Source organism: Mustelus asterias, unplaced genomic scaffold (assembly GCF_964213995.1).
Source record: "Mustelus asterias unplaced genomic scaffold, sMusAst1.hap1.1 HAP1_SCAFFOLD_253, whole genome shotgun sequence".
Taxonomy (NCBI): Eukaryota; Metazoa; Chordata; class Chondrichthyes; order Carcharhiniformes; family Triakidae; genus Mustelus; species Mustelus asterias.
This window is the reverse complement of record NW_027590220.1, coordinates 36,956-54,922: the sequence shown is the minus strand read 5'-3', so window position 1 is coordinate 54,922 and position 17,967 is coordinate 36,956.

Here is a 17,967-nt window from a genome sequence, read left to right as displayed (position 1 = left end):
AGCGCTGACCATCTGACAGTGCAGCACTCCCTCAGCACTGACCCTCTGACAGTGCGGCACTCCCTCAGTACTGACCCTCTGACAGTGCGGCACTCCCTCAGTACTGACCCTCTGACAGTGCGGCACTCCCTCAGTACTGACCCTCTGACAGTGCGGCACTCCCTCAGTACTGACCCTCTGACAGTGAGGCGCTCCCTCAGCACTGACCCTCTGATAGTGCGGCGCTCCCTCAGCACTGACCCTCTGACAGTGGAGCTCTCCCTCAGCACTGACCCTCTGACAGTGCAGCACTCCCTCAGTACTGACCCTCTGACAGTGCGGCACTCCCTCAGTATTGACCCTCTGACAGTGCGGCACTCCCTCAGTACTGACCCTCTGGCAGTGCGGTTCTCCCTCAGTACTGACCCTCTGACAGTGCGGCACTCCCTCAGTACTGACCCTCTGACAGTGCAGCACTCCCTCAGCACTGACCCTCTGACAGTGCGGCACTCCCTCAGTACTGACCCTCTGACAGTGCAGCACTCCCTCAGTACTGACCCTCTGGCAGTGCGGTTCTCCCTCAGTACTGACCCTCTGACAGTGCGGCACTCCCTCAGTACTGACCCTCTGACAGTGCAGCACTCCCTCAGCACTGACCCTCTGACAGTGCGGCACTCCCTCAGTACTGACCCTCTGACAGTGCGGCACTCCCTCAGTACTGACCCTCTGACAGTGCAGCACTCCCTCAGTACTGACCCTCTGACAGTGCAGCACTCCCTCAGCACTGACCCTCTGACAGTGCGGCACTCCCTCAGTACTGACCCTCTGACAGTGCGGCACTCCCTCAGTACTGACCCTCTGGCAGTGCGGTTCTCCCTCAGCACTGACCCTCTGACAGTGCAGCACTCCCTCAGTACTGACCCTCTGACAGTGCAGCACTCCCTCAGTACTGACCCTCTGACAGTGCGGCACTCCCTCAGTACTGACCCTCTGACAGTGCGGCACTCCCTCAGTACTGACCCTCTGACAGTGCGGCACTCCCTCAGTACTGACCCTCTGACAGTGCGGCACTCCCTCAGTACTGACCCTCTGACAGTGCGGCACTCCCTCAGTACTGACCCTCTGACAGTGCGGCACTCCCTCAGTACTGACCCTCTGACAGTGCGCCACTCCCTCAGCACTGACCCTCTGACAGTGCGGCACTCCCTTGGCACATGATGTGCATAGGCAGCTGGGGTCAAGTGAATCCATTGAAGAGTATAGGGGGTGTAGGAGTAGAGTTAAGAGAGGAATCAGGAGGGCAAAAAGGGGACACCAGATTGTTTTGGCAGAGAAGGCAAAGGAGAATCCAAAGAGCTTCTACAAATACATAAAGGGCAAAGAGTAACAAGGGAGAGATTAGGGCCTCTTAAGGATCAACAAGGTCATCTATGTGCGGATCCACAAGAGATGGGTGAGATCCTAAATGAATATTTCTCATCAGTATTCACTGTTGAGAAAAGCATGGATGTTAGAGAACTTGGGGACATAAATTGTGATGTCTTGAGGAGTGTACATATTACAGAGAAGGAGGTGCTGGAAGTCTTAAAGCGCATCAAGGTAGATAAATCCCCGGGACCTGATGAAGTGTATCCCAGGACATTGTGGGAGGCTAGGGAGGAAATTGCGGGTCCCCTCGCAGAGATATTTGAATCATCGATAGTCACAGGTGAGGTGCCTGAAGATTGGAGAGTGGCAAATGTTGTGCCTTTGTTTAAAAAGGGCTGCAGGGAAAAGCCTGGGAACTACAGGCCAGTGAGCCTCACATCTGTGGTGGGTAAGTTGTTGGAAGGTATTTTGAGATACAGGACCTACAGGCATTTAATAAGAACATAAGAACATAAGAAATAGGAGCAGGAGTAGGCCATCTCGCCCTTCGAGCCTGCCCCGCCATTCAATAAGATCATGGCTGATCTGAAGTGGATCAGTTCCACTTACCCGCCTGATCCCTATAACCCCTAATTCCCTTACCGATCAGGAATCCATCTATCTGTGACTTACACATATTCAACGAAGAAGCCTCCACCACTTCAGTGGGCAGAGAATTCCAGAGATTCACCACCCTCTGAGAGAAGAAGTTCCTCCTCAACTCTGTCCTAAACCGACCCCCCTTTATTTTGAGGCTGTGCCCTCTAGTTCTAGTTTCCTTTCTAAGTGGAAAGAATCTCTCCAACTCTACCCTATCCAGCCCCTTCATTATCCTATAGGTCTCTATAAGATCCCCCCTCAGCCTTCTAAATTCCAACGAGTACAAACCCAATCTGCTCAGTCTCTCCTCATAATCAACACCCCTCATCTCTGGTATCAACCTGGTGAACCTTCTCTGCACTCCCTCCAAGGCCAATATATCCTTCCGCAAATAAGGGGACCAATACTGCACACAGTATTCCAGCTGCGGCCTCACCAATGCCCTGTGCAGTTGCAGCAAGACATCTCTGCTTTTATATTCTATCCCCCTTGTGATATAGGCCAACATCCCATTTGCCTTCTTGATCACCTGCTGCACCTGCAGACTGGGTTTTTGCGTCTCATGCACAAGGACCCCCAGGTTGAGAGTTACCTGGACACTGTGTTCCAGGAGGCAGTCACATCCCTTAGACTAAATATCTTGAATTTGGCTAGTGGTCATGGACAGGAGGGTGTGGCTGGGAGTGAGGCAGGTAGAGGGATCCAGGAGGTAGGGTTGCAGGAACCTCAGTCCCTGAACTTGTCCAACAGGTTGGAGATTCTTGCTCCCTGTGTGGATGGGAACAGGTACTGCAGGGAGGATGAGCAAACTGACCTCGGCACCGTGGTACAGGGAGCTGTTCAAGACGGGGGAGAAAAAAGAAATGTATTCATAATTGGGGATAGTGTAGTTCAGGGCATTGACACTGTTCTCTGTGACCAGGATCGAGAATCCCGAAGGTTGTGTTGCCTGCCTGGTGCTCGGGTTCAGGATATCTCATCTGGGCTGCAGAGGAACTTGGAGTGGGAGGGTAAAGACCCAGTTGTCGTGGTCCATGTAGGTCCCAACGCCATGGATAAAACAAGGACAGAGGTTCCGCTAAGGGAGTATGAACAGCTCGGAGCTAAATTAAAAAGCGCTGTAATGAGGCGACCAGAACTGAGCACAGTACTCCAAGTGGGGTCTGACGAGGGTCTTATATCGCTGCATCATTATCCCCGGACTCCTAAACTCAATCCCTCGATTGATAAAGGCCAGCACACCATACGCCTTCTTAACCACCTCCTCCACCTGCGGGGCCGATTTTAGAGTCCTATGGACCCGGACCCCAAGGTCCTTCTGATCCTCTACAGTACTAAGAGTCTTTCCCTTTATATTGTACTCCTTCATCCCATTTGACCTGCCAAAATGGACCACGACGCATTTATCTGGGTTGAAGTCCATCTGCCACTTCTCCGTCCAGTCTTGCATCCTATCTATGTCCCTCTGTAACTTCTGACATCCCTCCAGACTATCCACAACCCCACCAACCTTCGTGTCGTCAGCAAACTTACCAACCCATCCCTCCGCTTCCTCATCCAGGTCATTTGTGAAAATGACAAACAGCAAGGGTCCCAGAACAGATCCCTGGGGCACACCACTGGTGACCGACCTCCATTTAGAAAAAGACGCATCTATACCCACTCTCTGCCTCCTTTGGGCAAGCCAGTTCTGTTCAAGGCTATCTCGATCAGTTTTAAATGATCCTAGCGTGTCTGCCTCAACCACCTTGCTTGGTAGCGCATTCCAGGCCCCCACCACCCTCTGTGTAAAATACATCCCCCGCATATCTGTATTTAACCTTGCCCCCCTCACCTTGAACTTGTGACCCCTTGTGTTTGTCATTTCTGACCTGGGAAAAAAGCTTCCAACTGTTCACCCTATCTATGCCCTTCATCATTTTATAAACTTCTATTAGGTCGCCCTCAACCTCCGTCTTTCCAGGGAGAACAACCCTAGTTTCTTCAATCTCACCTCATAGCTAATACCCTCCATACCAGGCAACATCCTGGTAAACCTTCTCTGCACTCTCTCCAAAGCTTCCATGTCCTTCTGGTCGTGTGGTGACCAGAACTGGACGCAGTATTCCAAATGTGGCTTAACCAACGTTCTATACAGCCGCAACATCATATGCCAACTTTTATAATCTATGCCCCGTCCAATAAAGGCAAGCATGCCATATGCCTTCTTCACCACTCTTTCCACCTGTGCTGCCACCTTTAAGGATCTGTGGACTTGCACACACAGATCCCTCTGTGTGTCTATATTCCTGATGGTTCTGCCATTTATTGTATAGCTCCCCCTTACATTGGATCTACCAAAATGCATCACTTCGCATTTCTCTGGATTAAATTCCATCTGCCAGTTCTCTGCCAAATTTTCCAGCCTATCTATATCCTGCTGTATTCTGTAACAATGATTATCACTATCCGCAACTTCAGCAATCTTTGTGTTGTCCGCAAACTTACTAATCAGACCAGCTACATCTTCTTCCAAATAATTTATATATATCACAAACAGCAGAGGTCGCAGTACAGAGCCCTGCGGAACACCACTAGTCACAGACCTCCAATCAGAAAAAGACCCCTCCACTGTTACCCTCTGTCTTGTATGGCCAACCCAGTTCTGTATCCATCTAGCTAGTTCACCTTTAATCCTGTGAGATTTAACCTTTTGCACCAGCCTGCCATGAGGGACCTTGTCAAATGCTTTACTAAAATCCATGTAGACGACATCCACGGCCCTTCCCTCGTCAATCATTTTTGTCACCTCCTCAAAAAACTCAACCAAATTTGTGAGGCATGACCTCCCTCATACAAAACCATGCTGTCTATTACCAATGAGACTATTCAGTTCTAAACGTGTATAGATCCTATCTCTAAGAATCTTCTCCAACAATTTCCCTACCACGGATGTCAAACTCACCGGCCTATAATTACTCGGGTTATCCTTGCTACCTTTCTTAAATAACGGGACCACATTTGCTATCCTCCAATCCTCTGGGACCTCACCTGTGAGAAGTCTCACAACACCAGGTTAAAGTCCAACAGGTTTATTTGGTAGCAAATACCATAAGCTTTCGGAGCTTGCTGCTCCTTCGTCTGACGGACTTTAACCTGGTGTTGTGAGACTTCTTACTGTGTTTACCCCAGTCCAACGCCAGCATCTCCACATCAAGGTGGATACCGAGCATGGCTCGGTCAAAGAAGACAGAGGGTAGCAGTGGAAGGGTGCGTTTCTGAATGGAGGGCTGTGACAAGTGGTGTTCCTCAGGGATCAGTGCTGGGACCTTTGCTGTTTGTAATATATATATAAATGATTTGGAGGAAAATGGTTTGATTAGTAAGTTTGCAGACGACACAAAGGTTGGTGGATTTGCAGATAGCGATGAGGACCATCAGAGGATACAGCAGGATATAGATCAGTTGGAGACTTGGGCAGAGAGATGGCAGATGGAGTTTAATCTGGGCAAATGTGAGGTAATGCATTTTGGAAGGTCTAATACAGATAGGAAATATACAGTAAATGGCAGAACCCTTAAGAGTATTGATAGGCAGAGGGATCTGGGTGTACAGGTACACAGGTCACTGAAAGTGGCAATGCAGGTGGAGAAGGTAGTCAAGAAGGCATACGGCATGCTTGCCTTCATCGGCCGGGGCATTGAGTTTAAAAATTGGCAAATCATGTTGCAGCTTTATAGAACCTTAGTTAGGCCGTACTTGGAATATAGTGTTCAATTCTGGTCGCCACACTACCATAAGGATGGGGAGGCTTTGGAGAGGGTACAGAAAAGATTTACCAGGATGTTGCCTGGTATGGAGGGCATTAGCTATGAGGAGAGGTTGGAGAAACTTGGTTTGTTCTCACTGGAACGACAGAGGTTGAGGGGCGACCTGATAGAAGTCTACAAGATTATGAGAGGCATGGATAGAGTGGATCGTCAGAAGCTTTTTCCCAGGGTGGAAGAGTCAATTACTAGGGGGCCACAGGTTTAAGGTGCGAGGGGCAAGGTTTAAACGAGATGTACGAGGCAGATTTTTTTGCACAGAGGGTGGTGGGTGCCTGGAACCCGTTGCCAGGGGAGGCTGTGGAAGCAGATAAGGTAGTTACGTTTAAGGGGCGTCTTGACAAATATATGAATGGGATGGGAATAGAGGGATATGGCCCCCGGAAGGGTAGGGGGTTTTAGTTTAGTTCTTTGAATTCATGGGACATTGTCACCAACTGGGGGTGGAGGGAGCTGTTCCAATGGGACAGGCTGCACATGCTGGGACCAGAGTCACGGTGAATCGTGGGATTATATTCATTGGAGTTTAGGAGGTTGAGGGGAGATCTGATAGAAACTTACAAGATAATGAACGGCTTAGATAGGATGGACGTAGGGAAGTTGTTTCCATTAACAGGGGAGACTAGGACGCGGGGGCACAGCCTTAGAATAAAAGGGAGTCACTTTAGAACAGAGATGAGGAGAAATTTCTTCAGCCAGAGAGTGGTGGGTCTGTGGAATTCATTGCCACAGAGGGCTGTGGAGGCCGAGACGTTGAGCGTCTTCAAGACAGAAATTGATAAATTCTTGATTTCTCGAGGAATTAAGGGCTATGGGGAGAGAGCGGGTAAATGGAGTTGAAATCAACCATGATTGAATGGTGGAGTGGACTCGATGGGCCGAATGGCCTTACTTCCGCTCCTATGTCTTATGGTCTTATGGTCTTATGGAATCACATAACTCGGGCTGTCGATAGGGCTTTAAACTAAATATTGGAGAGTTCAGTTGCATGGAAAATTAATTTGAGGAGACAGTAAGAGTTCAGATTAATGATGAGGCTGATGGTTACCAAAAGGTAAAAAGGAAGGGACGGAACGTGTGAATGTCACATTACATTAATCTGGAATGAAAAGTCTAATGATGACCATTCGTGTGTCTTTAAGAAATGTTCTGTGCAGTTATGAACAGCTGTGGTATTTTCCATTGTTGCCGAGCTCTCTGTTGGAAGTCCTTTTATTGCTGCTTCAATGGTTTAAATGTTTTGGTTTTGGTTACTTTTACTCTGGGCCTTTAGTACTTTCTGGGATTTTTTTATGACCCTGAATTGTTGGAGAAAGAGGGGGTGACAGGTCAGGTGACAGGAGTTCTTTCACGTTTGGGCTGCTGGCTGCGGTTTTAGTTTCGACGGGTTTGGACATCAGACTGAAAAGCAGTGTTTCTGCTTTTCTCTCTCCCTTGTATTGTAAATTCTGCTGAGTCGCTGGAATTAGGTCCTCCTGCTTTCCTGGAGTGAATACCAAGTTGGGTGGGAGGGTGAACTGTGACGAGGATGCAGAGATCCTTCAGAATGATCTGGACAGGTTGGGTGAGTGGGCTAATCAATGGCAGATGCAGTATAATTTGGATAAATGTGAGGTTATTCACTTTGGAAGCAAAAACAAGGCGGCAGATTACTACCTGAATGGCTGTAAATTGGGAGAGGGGAGTGTGCAGCGGGACCTGGGTGTCCTTGTGCCCCAGTCGCTGAAGGTAAGCATGCAGGTGCAGCAGGCGGTAAAGAAGGCAAATGGTATGTTGGCCTTCATTGCGAGAGGTTTCGAGTACAGGAGCAGGGATGTGTTGTTGCAATTATACAGGGCCTTGGTGAGGCCACACCGAGAGTGCAGTTTTGGTCTCCTTTTCTGAGGAAGGATATTCTTGCTCTCGAGGGAGTGCAGCGAAGGTTTACCAGGCTGATTCCGGGGATGGCGGGACTGATGTATGAGGAGAGATTGACTAGGTTAGGATTGTTTTCACTGGAGTTCAGATGAATGAGGGAGGATCTCATAGAGACTTATAAAATTCTAACAGGACTAGACAGGGTAGTTGCAGGGAGGATATTCCCGATGGTGGGGGAGTCCAGAACCAGCGGGCACAGTCTGAGGATTCGGTCTGAGACCAGGTAAGGATGGCAGATTTATTTCTCTAAAGGACATTTGTGAACCCTGTTTTTTTACAATTGGCAATGGTTTCATGGTTATCATTAGTTTAGTGTAGATTTTTAATTAGAGATATTTTTTATTGAATTGTATTTAGTTCCCTCACCTAAATCATTAATATATATGGTGAATAGTCCAACACTGCTCTCTGCAGTGCCCCACTGGTCACTGCTTGCCATTTATAAAATGACCCCTTTATTCCTACACATTGTTTCCTGTCTGCCTACCAATTTTCTATTCCTCTCAATACACTAACCCAATCCCAAGCACTTTAATTTTGCACATTAATCTCTCAAGTGGGACTTTGTCGAAGTTTTTCTGAAAGTCCAAATAAACCACATCCACTGGCACTCCCTCATCAACTCTACTCAGGGTGGTACGGTGGCACAGTGGTTAGCGCTGCTGCCTCACAGCGCCAGTGACCCGAGTTCAGTTCCCGGCTTGGGTCACTGGCTGCATGGAGTTTGCACGTTCTCCACGTGTCTGCGTGGGTTTCCTCCGGATGCTCCGGTTTCCTCCCACAGTCCAAAGATGTGCTGGTTAGGTGAATTGGCCATGCTAAATTCTCCCTCAGTGTACCTGAACAGGCGCCGGAGTGTGACGACTAGGGGAATTTCACAGTAACTTCATTGCAGTGTTAATGTAAGCCTTACTTGTGACTAATAAATAAACTTTAAACTTTAGTAAACTTTAAATAAATAAACTTTAAACTAGTTGCAGAATTCCAGTAGATTTGTCTAACATAAATTCCCTTTCATAAATCCATGCTGACTCTGACTGTTTTCAAGTCAATCGTAGGGAAACTATTGGAGAAAATTCTGAAGGAGAGAATCTATCCCCATTTGGAGAGGCGCGGCTTCGTTCTGGACAGTCAGCATCGATGACTATGTAGGGGGGCAGGATTAGAAGGTTTGCGGATGACACAAAGATTGGCCAGATGGTTAACAATGAGGCTGAATGTCTTGGGCTACATAGGTAAGATTGGTATAGAGGGATATGGGCCAAATGCTGGCAATTGGGACTAGCTTAATGGGTGGCATGGACAAGTTGGGCCGAAGAGCCTGTTTCCATGTAAACCTCTCTGACTCTAAAATATAGACGGAATGGTCAAATGGGCAGCTCAGTGGCAGATGGAATTTAACCCTGAAAAGTGTGAGGTGAAGGAGTAATTTGACATGGAAGTACTCAATGAAAGGTACTCAGTGAATGGTAGGACACTAGGAAGTTCTGTGGAACAAAGGGATCTTGGCGTGTTTGTCCACAGATCTCTGAAAGCAGAAGGGCACGTTAGTAGGGTGGTGAAAAAGACATATGGGACACTTGCCTTTATCAATCGGGGCAGAGATTACAAAAGCAGGGAGGTCATGTTGGAGTTGTATAGAACTTTGTTGAGGCCACAGCTGGAGCACTGTGTGCAGTTCTGGTCGCCACATTATAGGAAGGATGTGATTGCACTGGAGGGGGTGCAGAGGAGATTCACCAGGATGCTGCCTGGGATGGAGCATTTAAATTATGGAGAGAGGTTGGATAGGCTTGGGTTGTTTTCATTGGAACAGGAAAGACTGAGACACAACCAGATCAAGGTGTACAAGATTATTCTGGGCATGGACAGAGTGGATAAGGAACAGCTGTTCCTCTTTGTTGAAGGGTCAGTCATGAGGGGACATAGGTTCAAGGTGAGGGGTGGGAGGTTTAGGGTGATAAAAGCAAGCTTCCTAAAAGTCCAAATAAACCACATCCACTGGCACTCACTGGCTGGAAGCTGAAAGAAAAACAGACAATACTGGAAAAATTCAGCAGGTCTGTCAGCATCTGTGGAGAGAACACAGAGGCAACATTTTGAGTCTGGATAACCCTTCATCAGAGATTCAGGGGGGATGCGAGGAAAAACATTTTACCCAGAGGGTGGTGAGGGTCTGGAATGCGCTGCCTGGGAGGGTGGTGGAGGTGGGATGCCTCACATCCTTTAAAAAGTACCTGGATGAGCACTTGGCGCATCGTAACATTCAGGGCGATGGACCAAGTGCTGGTAAACGGGATTAGGTGGGATGTTAGGTGTGAAATAACTCCTACAAGACCGATGTCCTTTCACCAAATCCAGATTTATTATCAAGCGTTCATAATGCTCAGACGGCGAGGTACCAGTACAGAGTGTACACGCTGAGTACCAGTAACCCCGACATACCTCGGCACAGCTCCCGGATTGGACTGCAATCCCTCAATCAGGAAGCTCATATTCTACCAGCTCCACCTGGTGCTCCTTGCAAGATGTTTCTCATTTGTCAGAGCAGCCTCAATGGGCCGAATGGCCTCTTCTGCGCTGCATGATTCTATGATTCTAAGTGCTGTGCTATAACTGTATTGCTGAATTATCCCCATATGACCAATGTCAGGGGGACTGGTCTATAATTCCCTGTTTTCTCTCCACCTCCCTTAACTAATGGGGTTGCATTAGCCGCGCCGCCCTCCAATTTGTGGGAACAGTTCCAGAGCCTCGAGAATCTTGGAAGGTATTTGAGAAGAAAGCAGCTGCCAGCAGAGAGGCAGGACAATGGGGTCAGGGTCAGAAACCAAGTCACAGAAGAGTTCCAGAAAGCAGGGGCTAAAAATAGATGTCCCAGGAAGAGTAATATTTTATTCACTTGCGGGATATGGGCATCACTGCCCATCCCTAGTTGTTCTTCGAAAGGTGGTGGTATTATGTGGGCCGAAGGGCCTGTTCTGTGCTGTACTGTTCTATGTTCTATTATGACACAGGCCAGAAACTCCAAGGTGTTTTATGAAGTTAGCCGAGACCCTAAGTTTTACATTTGATTTTGGCACAGGTGGGTATAAGGTGTTTCTTAGAATCTTAGAAATCTTAGAAACCCTACACCACAGAAAGAGGCCATTCGGCCCATCGAGTCTGCACCGACCACAAACCCACCTAGGCCCTATCCCCATATCCCTACATATTTACACACTAATCCCTCTAACCTATGCATCCCAGGACACTAAGGGCAATTTTTTTTTTTAGCATGGCCAATCAACCTAACCCGCACATCTTTGGACTGTGGGAGGAAGCCGGAGCACCCGGAGGAAACCCACGCAGACACGAGGAGAATGTGCAAACTCCACACAGACAGTGACCCGAGCCGGGAATCGAACCCAGGTCCCTGGAGCTGTGAAGCAGCAGTGCTAACCACTGTGCTACCGTGCCGCCCAGGTATCATTCAAGTGACCCATTAGGAAGCTTTTATCAAACATAGTTTATTTAAGAACACAGTTAAAATATAATAAAATTTAGCATAACTTTTACCAATTAGAAGAATTAACCACAATAACGTATAAACCTTAACAGCTATCTACCTGATGTTTCAAGTCAAACAACACCCCACAAACACACACCCTTCTCTAGACTTGGCACAAAGAAGCAAGTCTGCTCACGTGATGCTGGGTTTTGCAGCTTTTTAACACCTGCTGTGAATTGGTCCTTTGAATGTTGGATTAAAACCCAGACTCCCAGTCCTGGAACTTTCCTCGAGAGAGAGAGAGAGAGAGAGAGACAGAACAGTGCCGGCCTCCACCAGCTTTCAACAGCAACTCACAGACAGCAGAATTCCCAACTCCAGAGGGGAAAACAAGAGACACTGCTTTCAAACAGCGTCTGAAAAAAATGAAACGAAAATCTTGGAATCTTCTGTGAAAAAAACTATCTAAGTAAGAAGTTTAACAACACCAGGTTAAAGTCCAACAGGTTTATTTGGTAGCAAAAGCCACACAAGCTTTTGTGTGGATTTTGCTACCAAATAAACCTGTTGGACTTTAACCTGGTGTTGTTAAACTTCTTAATGTGTTCACCCCAGTCCAACGCCGGCATCTCCACATCAAAAAAACTATCCCCAGGCATCACCTGACCTGTCAATAATGCTCCACCTAGAAAGTCTAGAAGAATCATAAACCCCAAGGCACTGCATTAGTCCAGATTAAAAATAAACATGAGGTCCATTATATTGCCTCGAACAATTCAAGGACAGCGGCGACAGACAACACGGCGTTCAAATAAAATGCTAGGAATAGCCTGCAACATCCTGCAAAGAAACACGATTAAAATATATTTCTTAAGGCACAGTATTGTCCAGTGTTGAGCTGCCTTCTTCAACCACTGCAGTCCATGTGATGTAGGTACACCCACTGTGCGGTTAGGGAGGGAATTCCAGGATTTTGACCCAGCGACAGTGAAGGAACGGCCGATATATTTCTAAATCGGGATGGTGAAACCTCCAGGTGGGGGTGTTCCAAGGTATCTGGCGTTCTTGTCAATCTGGATGGAACTGGTCATGGGTTTGGAAGGTGCTGCCTAAGGATTGTAGTGTGTGAGTGGCTGGGCTGATTAACCCAGTGTGAGAGTCTGGGATATAATAAGATTTAGTCTAACATGGATGCCATCATCTCACGTGAGAACACCATCCACCAGGTCCACGGTACCTACTCTTGCAACTCGGCCAATGTTGTCTACCTGATACGCTGCAGGAAAGGATGTCCCGAGGCATGGTACATTGGGGAAACCATGCAGACGCTACGACAACGGATGAATGAACACCGCTCGACAATCACCAGGCAAGAGTGTTCTCTTCCTGTTGGGGAACACTTCAGCGGTCACGGGCATTCAGCCTCTGATCTTCGGGTAAGCGTTCTCCAAGGCGGCCTTCATGACACACAACGCAGAGTCGCTGAGCAGAAACTGATCATAGAAATCATAGAAAACCTACAGTGCAGAAGGAGGCCATTCGGCCCATCGAGTCTGCACCGACCATAATCCCACCCAGGCCCTACCCCCACATATTTACCCGCTAATCCCACTAACCTACGCATCACAGGACTCTAAGGGGCAATTTTTAACCTGGCCAATCAACCTAACCCGCACATCTTTGGACTGTGGGAGGAAACCGGAGCACCCGGAGGAAACCCACGCAGACACGAGGAGAATGTGCAAACTCCACACAGACAGTGAACCAAGCCGGGAATCGAACCCAGGACCCTGGAGCTGTGAAGCAGCAGTGCTAACCACTGTGCTACCGTGCGGTGATAGCCAAGTTCCGCACACATGAGGACGGCCTCAACCGGGATCTTGGGTTCATGTCACACTATCTGTAATCCCCATAACGACTTGCCTGGACTTGCAAAATCTCACTAACTGTCCCGGCTGGAGACAATACACATCTCTTTAACTTGTGTTTAACCCTCTCTCCACTCACATTGTCTACCTTTAAGACTTGATTACCTGTAAAGACTCGCATTCCAACCATTATCTTGTAAATTGAGTTTGTGTCTTTATATGCCCTGTTTGTGGACAGAACTCCCACTCACCTGATGAAGGAGCAGCGCTCCGAAAGCGAGTGGCTTTTGCTACCAAATAAACCTGTTGGACTTTAACCTGGTGTTGTGAGACTTCTTACTGGGCTGATTAACCCAGTGTATGAGTGGCTGGGCTGATTAACACTTTACCTTCAACCTAAATGTATATATATCAATGTGGCACGGTAATGAGGAGAATTAACCCTGAGAGATAGGATTATCTATCATGTAGAAAGACATGGACCTGTCAGGGATCGTCAGCAAGGATTTGTTAAAGGAATTCAATCTGATTGAATTATTTGGGGAAGTGACGAGAAGGGTTGATGAAGGTAATGCAGTGGATGTTGTGTTCATGGATTTTAGGAAGTTGTACAAAATTCTGAGGGACATAGATAGGGTGGATAGGAAGAAACGTTTCCCCTTAGTAGAGGGGTCAATAACCAGGGGGCGGAGATTTAAGGTAAAGGGCAGGAAATTAGAGGGGATTTGAGGAAAAGCTTTTTCACCCAGAGGGTGGAGGAAAGCTGGAATGCGCTGCCTGAAAGGGGGTGGAGGCGGGAATCCTTCTAGCATTTAAGAAGTATTTAGATGAGCACTTGTAACTTCATTGCACACAAAGCTACAGATCAAGCGCTGGAAAATGGGATTAGAATAGATAGGAGCTTGATGGCTGCACAGTCATCTTTACCAGATGGGCATTCCCCCAAAACATGTGAAGGCTGTCACTCTCTCAGTGGACCCTGGGTTATTTTTGCTCGCCTTGCCTGCCGCAGTGCTTCTGAGATGGAAGGATGAGGAGGTAATTGGTCATCGGGTGGTCACAGCACAAAAAGAGACCCTTCGGCCCATCATTTACCAGAAGTAGAACATTCAATAGAACAGGCTGTGTGAAGCTGTTTCCCATCGCCCACTGGACAGAAGTTTCAGCGACCTGCCAACCCCATCCACTCTCTATCCATTAACATTTCACATATCTTATTAAAATCTCCTGAATGCTTTCAGTCATCACTGGGCGATAAATCTTCATTCTGATACATTCCCAGCTGATCCGGAAGAGTTGAAAACGGTAAACATTGGACCAGCCTCGACTGGAGCATTGCGCCCAGTTCAGGGAGTCACACCTTCGGAAAGGCATTCGAGATGCAGTCGCGATTCTACAGATGAGGAACTTCTGTTACGGAGATAGATTTCAGAGATTGGGACGATTCTCCTTGGACAAAAGAAGGTTGAAAGGAGTTTTGATGGCGGTATTCAAAATCGTGAGGGGTGTGGACAGAGTAGATTGAGAGAAACCATTCCCATTGGTGGATCGGGAACCAGAGGGGACAAGATTTAAAAGCATTGGCAAAAGAAGCAATAGAGGAAACTGAGTATCTGGAACCCACTGCCTGAGAGTGCGGTGATGATGGGTTCAATCGAGGCATTCGAGAGGGGATTGGATCATTAGCTGAAATGGAAGGATGCATAGTTAGAGGGTAATTGAGGGCGAATGGCATGAGGAGCGTTATTCCTTCAGAGGGACAGCGCAGAGATGAAACGCCATTCAGTGACTCTGTAAACTCTATCTGGGGATTGGTTTAGCTCAGTTGGCTGGACTGATGGTTTGTGATGCAGAGCGACGCCAACAGTGTGGGTTCAATTCCCGGACGGGCTGAGGTTATTCATGAGGCCCCATCTTCTCAACCTTGCCCCTCATCTGAGGGGTGGTGACCCTCAGGTTAAATCACCACCACTCAGCCTATGGTCATTTGGGACTATGGCAACTTCATCTTTTTAAAAACTATCCTGACGGTCGCCTGAGGGACCCTGTATGCTGATGTCAGTGGGGGAGGCTCCTCAACGCTCTGTCACTGAGAAAATGAAGGCATCAAATAATTCACTGGCGACAGTGGGAGCCATATATCGGCAGTGACTTACACCGTCTGCCATGGCATCCCCAGAACCCACGAGAGATTCCCTCTCCCCCAAACTCCACCCGTCCCGGGGCTCTGTGTGGGGGTTTAGTGATTCCTTACCCACTACCCAATCTGGGCTCAGGTGCCAGCATGCGGAGTACAGATAGGAGTCAGACTAGTCTGCACCAGGCATCATCACAATGGTGCTTAGTGAATCGTCATCATTCTCCTGCCTGCCAAAAAGCTCGCTAACACAGAGTACCCAGGCCCACCACTCTGGTCTGACAATGTGGCAGGAGATATAGGGGGCTCCAGGGGAGGCCGGGGTGGAAATGGAATGCACAAGTGGCAGCACAGCCTCCTATTGCCCATGGGCCACCCTCCCCACCCTCGCATGCCTGACCCTTGCTACCGCCAGCCCTCCAGCGCCTGGGTGGTGTTGCTCTATGTCGTCATCCTCCTCCTCCTCATCCTCCTCCTCCCCAGCAGCACCTGGCTGGTTGGCCTCCACATCCTCCTCCTGAAGAAGGTCTCCCCTCTGCTTCGCCAGGATGTTTAAGCACATCACACCACCGCAATGCGGGACGATATCAGGGGGCGATATTGAGGACCCAGCCAGAGCGATCCAGGCACGATGAACTGCTCCACTATTGAACGGCTGGAGGAGAGGCTCACTGTATCGCGCGTCCTCCCCAGTCTCACGCCTCCACACAGCCGTCATCAGCCAAGTCCGAAGCAGGTAGCCCACGTCCCCCATGAGCCACCCCTGCACCCTGGGCTCCTCCTCAAAGACCTCTGGGATATCAGAACTCCTCAATATGAAGCTGTCATGCCCCCTGCCGGGGTGTCTGCCGCTGATGTACAGAATGTTGACCTGATGGTCACACACCAATTGCACGTTTATTGAATGGAAGCCCTTTCTATTCATGAATCTTCCTGGAGACCGGGGTCTTGAGGGCAGTGTGGGAGCAGTCTATAGCTCCCTGCACATTTAACACACCCGCGATGGCTGTGAATCCTGGAGACCGTGCTGCCTGGTCCAGGCCAAGTTTGATAGAGTAGCGAGCCCGGGCACACAGGGAATCCATGACCTTCTTCACACACTGGACGGATGATTGTGAAATTCCACAAAGGTCTCCTCTGGCGATCTGCAAGGACCAGGTGGCGTAAACGTTTAAGCGGCTGTTACTTTCACAGCCACTGGGAGTGGGTGCTCACCCCCACCCAACAATACAGCCCCCCCCAAACCGACCCACACCCCCCCAGCGACACAACCCACCCCACAGCCCACCATTCTTCCCCCCACTGACTAACACCCAGAACCCATGCATTAGTGACCACAGACACAGCTGCTTGACACTTCAAAGAGTTTCCAGCCCATCCCCCACCTGCAAGAGTGCTTCCTGCTGCCTGCACGAGGACCCAGAAGCATCCCTAAGACCCGGGATCAGAGCCCAGACCCGGGGCCGTGCTGAGAGTCCGAGGTTGGACTCTGTGATCAACAACAGCCCCCCACACTCTCGCAGTCCCCACCCCCCCGACCCAAAGCGCAACATGGCTGCCTCGAAACAACCCCTTCCGAGCAGCATGGAGCAGTTTGAACGCAGGGACTTACCCCCTCGCTCACCCACACGCATCAAGCGCCAGGAGTTTTCCAGACTGATCCGGCGGCGGTGAACAAGGTGGTAAAGGCAGGTGAACTGGGATGATTGGGTGTGAAGCTCGCTAATGAGATTATGATTAATGCAATTATGCTAATGAGATTTTGATGAGTGAATTATGCTAATGACATTGTGATTAATGCAATTATGCTAATGAGATTATGATTAATGTGATTATGCAAATGAAATTATGATGAATGCAATTATGCTAATGAGATTATGATCAATGAGATTATGCTAATGAGATTATGAGCAATTATGCTAATGATATGATGAATTCAATTATGCAAATGAGAGTATGATGACTGATGTTATGCTAATAAGGTTATGATGAATGTGGTTATGCGAATGAGATTGTGATGAATGCAATTATGCTAATGAGAGTACGATGTGCGAGTGGGGTTATGCTAATGAGATTATAATGAATGTAATTATGCTAATGAGATTACGATGAGTGATTATGCTAATGAGAATCTGATGAATGAGATTATGCTAATGAGATGAGTGATTATGCTAATGAGATTATGATGAATAGATTATGCTAATGAGATTATGGTGGATGTGAAAACATGTAAATTGATTCCTCGCCTGTTCTGGATGGGCTCCCGATCGTGGCGATTTTCTTTCAGTGGTAAAATGGGAATGGGCGTGAAAACGGGCGCCATTCCCGCTCGCTGCTTTACACCCAATTTTAGGAAATTTTCCTGCCGCAAAACGGGTGCAAGGAGATTGTAAAATTCCGCCCCATGCATTGAACATGAATGTTGTGGGCACTATGATGCTAGCGCTGCTGCCTCACAGCGCCAGGGACCCGGGTTCAATTCCAGCCTTGGGTCCAGAAAAGATTTACCAGGATGTTGCCTGGTATGGAGGGCATTAGCTATGAGGAGAGGTTGGAGAAACTTGGTTTGTTCTCACTGGAGCGACGGTGGTTGAGGGGAGACCTGATAGAAGTCTACAAGATTATGAGGGGCATGGACAGAGTGGATAGTCAGAAACTTTTTCCCAGGGTGGAAGAGTCAATTACTAGGGGGCACAGGTTTAAGGTGCGAGGGGCAAGGTTTAAAGGAGATGTACGAGGCAGATTTTTTACACAGAGGGTGGT